Source organism: Gekko japonicus, unplaced genomic scaffold (genome assembly GCF_001447785.1).
Source record: "Gekko japonicus isolate JY-2015 unplaced genomic scaffold, Gekko_japonicus_V1.1 scaffold134, whole genome shotgun sequence".
NCBI lineage: Eukaryota > Metazoa > Chordata > Lepidosauria > Squamata > Gekkonidae > Gekko > Gekko japonicus.
The window spans coordinates 945428-952910 of NW_015172007.1; positions in this window are offsets into that span (position 1 = coordinate 945428).

Here is a 7483-nt window from a genome sequence, read left to right on the forward strand (position 1 = left end):
GCTCATCCAAAGGGCTACCCCCAAATGGAAGATAAGAGAGCTTCTTCCTCATGTCCTGAGAATTTATAATTTACCTTTGGGAAATTAATCCCATCTGGGGGTCATTTTGATCTTCCTGCCCCAATATGATGTATCAAAAAAAGAAAGAGAGCAAAACGTTTGTGCCCTTAACCACTGTATGTTCATGGGAAAGCTTCTTTGCACAAATAGAGTGCCTCTCCTTTTAATGGCTACCTCTTTAATGAAGGACAAAAATCCACATGTGGGAAAAACCTGCTCCTTCTACTAAAGTGAATGCAAGGGTTTCATGTACACTTCATATCACATCTAGAAATATCCTTAATAATAAATGCCGAGGGAGTTCATGTTTTGTTCCAGCCATTTGACACACCAGTCTAGATATAATCTGGGTCTCAGAGTCATGCATACCTGCCCTGCCACAATGTGTAGGAAGTCACAGGAGACAGAGGCATGTGTGATGGACACATGAGTCAACCAACATATGCAAGACTCACATGATCTTTTCCCTCCTCAAAGTCAGTGGAAGGAAAATAAAAACCAGGTACATCATTTCTGTCTCCAGATACGCCTCTACCCAGGGCAAACATGACTTCCTGTGTGTATGGGCAGCCATGTGTGATCTCGAAACCTGGACCCCCAGGCCATCATGTAGTTGCCAAGGCTCAGAACCAGTTCTATGAAAATAATTGCATTGGTTGTATCCACACACACACAAGTGTGGTTTATTTGTGATTTCTGTAGGGGATATTTGATAGGTTTCTCTGGTAAAAATAACCTAACATGAAGTGAATGTTTATATTAAGATTCTGGCACTGAGTCAAGTCTATGAGTGTATTAACAGAGGCATTCGGACTCCAGTTTCATTTAACATCTAAGTTGTTCACATTAAAAGATGCCCTTGGCCTGACAAGGCATTATTAACTTGCATTTTAATAAAAAACAAAACAATGCGCACAAGGGTTTTCTTCCCCCCCTCTCTAAATTGAAAGCTGACAAATTTGATTTAAATGGATACTGAACTCCAGGCAAAAGTGTTGTTTGAACTCTGCCAGCCGCACTTGAGCTGACAGGAGGCATTAAAATAATACTGAGTGGTCAATATGTGATTAAATATCACATGTCAAGTTTAGCAAGCTTGTGCCTTCCAAAGAAAATTATATTGTTAAAAATAAGTGACAAATCCTGAGCAGTCCCTCCAAATCCATAAAGGGATGTGAAAGGATGGTAGCCTGCATGTAATAAAACAGGGTATGTGCAAGACAGGAGGATGTAGTGCCTCGTCTGGAGTCATATGCATGGCACCTGCAAGTAATTGAATAGAAAAAATTGCATGTTTTTTAAAACAATGAATCTCCTTTGAGTCTCCCGTAAGGACATAGAGAAAGGCGACGGCAGCATTCCACACCTTGTTTGCATCCATGAGCTTTTGCTTGACTTTTGGATAAAAGTGTGTGTGCTTGTGCATGCACAGGTGGTTGCTTCCAGGACAAAAAATTAGGCTCTCCGCTATGGAGGCTTCATTTAGGCCCATAGTTCTTAAGTGCTAGTGGAAATCATTTACACCCAGCAAGGTGTAGTGGGTAGAGTATCAGACTAGGATCTGGGGGACTCCACATCTGAATCCCTACTCCGCTGGGGTGATCTTGGGCCAGCCACTCTCTGTCAGCCTAACCTGATTTACCGGCTGTCACTGTGAGGATAAAATGGAGAAGAGGAGAATGCTGTCATAAGTCACTTTGGGGTCCCCAATGGGGAGAAAAGGGGGTAGGAATATTTAGATAAATAAATTTGCAGTGCCACCCTAAGCAGAGCTACACCAAGTCCATGGTTGAATTTGCTGTCCTCTACAATCCAGCAGGTTGTAGTGGTTAAAGTGTTAGACTAGAATCTGGAAAATCCAGGTTCAAATCCACATTCCGCCATGGAAGCTTGCTGAGTGACCTTGGGCCGATCGCAGAATCTCAGTCTAACCTACCTCACAGGGTTGTTGTGAGGATAAAGAGAGGATTATGTAAATGTCACAATTCTGCATGAATGCAGACAAGTGTAAAATGTGGTGCTGGTTGTAGGATTTAAGCTTCTTTTAGCTTCTGTTTAAACATAAGTTTCTAGCCTTCATGCCTATGAAGACAGATCTTTCCCACAGATATCTCCAAAGCCAGAGAAGCTGTTTAATATGATTTCCAGTCATTGGGGTGGGGCTTCAGTACTCTACACAAGTCCTTGCTGATTTCCATAAGTAGCAACTTACTTACTTTCCATAAGTAGCAACATCATATTAAATTATCTGTAATAACAGAAATTATGCAAAAAAGGCCAATTTGCATTATCTGTATAATCCAGACTTCAGCTTTTTGAGAACAGAATTTGGGATGTCTGGATGCAGAATGTAATTAAAAAGAATTAACATAGTGTTATCTTACACTGTAACTGACTTTGTACTCTGATAAATGAGAACATCTTTTTTCCCACCAGTAGGCTGATAAAGTAAAAAGTGGTACGCTTCCCTTTTTGTTTTGTCAAGATTCACCATGTCATTTGTGTAAGAATGGGGGTCAATATTGACTGTCTCCATACCAAACGAGCATATGGATTCAACACAAATAAATGCTGATTGATCTGGAAGACCCAAGTTTGAATCCCCACTATACCATGAAATGCGCTGGATGGCCAAGGATGAATCACTAATCTGCCTCATAGGGTTGCAGTTACAATGGAGGAGAGTGACATATCTCACCCCAAGCTCCTTGAAGGCGGGGTGGGATAAAAATGCTTCAAATGAATAAACTCCTGTAGCCATTGGTAAAACTGGTTTGTTATAACTTTTATTTATATCTAGATGTTCGCTATACCATGTGTTCTTGGTTTAAAAATGGATAGACAAACCAACAATACAATTGTCCATAAAAACCATAACCATCATTATGAAAACAGCAATGACCACAAAAACACAGGTTTACTTCTGTATTGTGGCATACCTTCAGTTATTTCTGTGCTTCTGCTGGAGTGCACTAACATGATACAGCAGCAGAGCTAGAAATCCTGAGATACATTTACCATATTTGGTTACCTATGAGGAATATATCTTTATAATGCAAAACAGAAACCAAAACCCATTCCTTGATAAAAAGCCAATCTTAACTAAGACTGGGGAAGAATAGCGGTTCTGCTGTTGAAATAATCCCATTGCATTCACGTTACTTTCCCAATTGTCCCCTCAGTGTCACCAACCTGCCCAGGCCTCAGCTTGGGCCTCATGAATTCCCCAACAATTTGAGGTGCATGCTGGGAAAACGTAGCCAATGAGGGATCCTGGGCATGTGCCCACTGCAAGTATGTGTGTGTGTGTGTGTGGGGGGGGGGTAAATTGTTCCCCTTCCATGCTTTATATATTTATCACAAATGCGAACAAATGTGGCTGCAGTCTAGAGGGTAAATCAACTCATTCTAGGCTATTACTACATCATACTGGTCTTCTAAAGCGGCTCTGAATCTAAATCAGCTCTGAAAGCAGTGCTGCCAGAAAAGCTTAATATAAGAATATATCTTGATAACTTATATAATGCATTTCACCTTCTCTCTTGCCTGGCAACAATGGTGGGCACCAAGGAATGTCATCCTGAGTTCACTGTGGTGATGGGAGTAAGATGTAGGATCAGCCAGCCTGTAAGTCTAGCACAAGGGGATCTTGGTTCATTTCCTCCAAAGCAGACTTGCCATATTGCTACTTGTATAGTGGCAGCAACTATTAAGGAAGAAAAAGGATTTCTCCTCCATACCTGTAGCCTGGGAGATGCTCTCCTAAAAGCGTTGGGAGAGCCCTGTGACAATTAAACAAGAGCCATTTAGTCTAGCATCCTGTTTCCCACAGCGAGTAGCCAGATGCCTCCAGCAAGCCTATAAGCAAGACATGAAAGCCATAGCCCTCCCCCATTATTAGCCCCTAGCACCTGATGTTCAACGGTATAGTACTTCTGAACATATAATAGCATATACACACCTGAACAGGTATTCTGGTTCTCCTGCCCATCTGTGTGGTTGAAGAATCTCCCCAATAACCGGATCCACTGGCTAAAGTGGGCCATACACTTGCTGAGCAAATTACCAAGCCTGTGAGCAGAAAGATTGCAAAATGTCTGCTGGTTTCCTGCCTTATTATTTTTGGCAGGGTTGCATATGTTCTCTGTGCTCATTCCATGAATCCAGCTGATTATTATTCCAATCACCAGAGGAAAAGAGAGAGAGAGAGAGAGAGAGAGAGAGAGAGAGAGAGAGAGAGAGAGAGAGAGAGTCACATTAATTTGTAGTAATTAATAGCACTGATGCATTTGACAGCGCATGTTAACAAGCCTCTTTGATTGTTTGGATCTCTAACTGCGGCCCTTCTTGTTTGCATCACCTCCAAGGAATTCATAATATCAAAGCTTAACGGTATCTGATACTTGTCAAAATGCAATTTATAAAAGTTTAATTCTTTTATTGATTTAGTTTGGTTTTGATGCCTGCAGAGTCAGCTCCCTTGACAGAACTTAGCGGATTCAAATGCTTGTCACCAGCTCGGCCTCCTTTTTGCAGGGAACAATTGCCATAGGCCAAGCCAACAGGCATGGTTTAATTGCCATTAATTAAAAGCATAAATCTCTTTTTTCTTCAGTGGCTCTGCTCTTAAAGGAGGCTGCTTCTCCCTTGCTTTTCCTGTGTTTGTCAGAACACCTTCTGGCAAGCCAAGTTAACCCATTCCATCTTCCTTAAAAAAAAAACCTGGAAGACTCTTTTGAAGCATTGCTCCTATGATCTGATGTGAAATGCATGCAGTTTGGTGATATTTAACAAACTGGATTTCTTCTTTATTGCAGTATAATGAGGTCAAATGAATCCCTCCATGGGTTGTATACATGCTTAAATGGTTTCTGCATCAAATCCTTTTTGACAGCAGATAAAACAGCAGCCAAACAAAACATCAGTTATTTAAAACTGGCCAGAATGGTTTGGGAGGAAAAAAAATCAGAAACAGTGTGTGATTTTTGTTAAGAGGGGAGGAAAAAGAAAACCCACATGAGTTCTGACTGGGAGAGCTGCTAAGCAAATAGCTTTGCATGACCATTTTCATTAAAAAGATGAGCAATTAGCAAGGGATCCTTATGGAGCGGGAGGAGGCAGGGCACCATTTAGGAGTCTGCAAGAGAGGTTTGCCTCATTACCCCATTCTCAGAAGAGGATTCCTTGCCCGGTTGCACTTCTGAGGGGTCCCAGGCAGGTGGTCGGACACACCCCAAGGGCTGCTCAGCACTGGGTGGCTGTAACATCAAGGCATGACTTGCATGTATGAATGAGCCTCCATCACAGATCTGCCACAATGCTTTCAGTGCCCACACATCCAGCTGCCAGGCATCAAGTGCTGAGAAATCATACCTGCACATGTGAACTAGCTCTCAATTCTCAGTTCAAGGCCAAATGAGATCTTGCCTATCAGGATTAGATATGCAGCTTGGAAGGAAATCCACAAAGACAGCAATCTTTTTAAAGACCAGGGTAAACATGTTGCTCAACTTTTGGGGATGGGGAAGAAGGTGTGTGTTAATGCCCCCTTCGTTGCACAATTACTTTTCCAGATGAGTAGCCATTAGTAATTCATATCATTTTGCTCCACAATAATGGGGACAGCACAATTCAGGTTTCAAATTTCTCTCCTTGTCCAAACCCCTCTTAAAGCCCCACTTTTGTTTCTATTAGGGGCAGGGTATTGCTTTCAAGTGTTTAAACATTAATATTTATCTACCTAGTTTTGCCTTTCCTCTTGGCTCAGACAAGTAATGTCATATACCTAAGTAATGTTATTACTTGACCTTCTGGCCTACTTTTTACAGTAATTTCTCTCTCCTTTCCACTAACATTTTGTTTTGTACCCATGCAAAAATAGTTTGCTCTGCTGTGGGTGACACAACATACATCTGACCAAGTGAGTTCTGGCTCATGGAAACTTAAAACCATGGTACATTGGTTAAACTTTAAGGTGCCACAAGACCTGTTTGTTGTTGTTTTCATTCAAACTAACCGCTCTGGAATATAACCACACAAGAGACCCTAGGCACCAATCCAACCAAGTGTATCACCTTGATTCAGTGGAGAGATGGCAGAGAAGCTCAATTATGTTTTGCTTCAGTGTTCATTGTGGGAAGTGTGGGGTACATACCTATGCCACAGCCCCTATTTTCAGGAAGGGCGTCTGAAGATCTGAGCCAAGGTGATGAGAGATGAAATTCTACCTATTGGAGAAATTAAAAACTGGTAAGTCTCCAGGTCCTGATGGCATACAGCCAAGAATTCTTAAGGAACTCAAATGTGAGATCATTGATCTACTAGCCCATATATGTAACCCATCACTAAATTCAGCTTCTGTACCAGAAGACTGGAGAGTAGCAAATGTGACATCAATTTTAAGAAGGGATCCAGAGAGGAACCAGGAAATTACAGGCCAGTCAGCCTAATGTCTGCCCCAGGCAAATTAGCAGAGACTGTAATCAAAGAGAGAACAGTTAGGCACATAGAGGGACAAAGCCTGCTGAGGGAAAATCAGCATGGCTTTTGCAAAGGGAAGTCCTGCCTCACCGACCTTTTAGAGCTCTTTGAGAAAGTGAACAGCATGTACACAATGGTGACCTGGCAGACATTATATACCTGGACTTTGAAAAAGCTTTTGACAAGGTACCTGACAAAAGACTCCTAAGTAAACTTAGCAGTCATGGGATAAGAGGACAGGTTCTGTTATGGATTAAGAACTGGTTAAATGACAGGAAGCAAAGAGTAGGAATCAATGGACAGTTCTCACAATGGAAGAAAGTAAGCAGTGGGTTCCCGCAAGGGGCCAGTACTATTTAATTGTATTGTCCGGAACTAGGGGTGAGTAGTGTAGTGACCAAGTTTGTAGATGACACAAAATTATACAGGATGGTAAAAGCCAAGGCTGACTGTAACGAGCTCCAAGGACCTCTACAAATTGGGTAAGTGGGTGATAGCATGGCAAATGAAGTTCAGTGTTGGTTAAGTGTAAAGTGATGCCCATTGGGACAAAAAATTCCAACTTCAAGTATAGGCAAATATTTATTTATTTATTTATTCCACTTTTACCCCGCCCTCCCCACAAGAGACTGAGACTGAGAGGGGAAAAGATATTGGGTTTGTAGTGGATAGCTCAATGAAAGTGTCAACCCAGTGTGCCTCAGTGGTGTAAAAGGGAAACTCTATGTTAGGGATTATTAGGAAAGGCCTTGAGAATAAAACAGTCGATATTGTAATGCTCCTGAACAGATCCATGGTGCGGCCTCATTTGGAATACTGTGTACAGTTCTGGTCACTGTATCTCCAAAAGGACACTGCAAAGCTGAAAAAAAAAAACAGAGGAGGGCAACCAAGATGATTTAGGGGGTTGGAGCACCTTCCCTATGAGGAAAGGCTGAAGAGT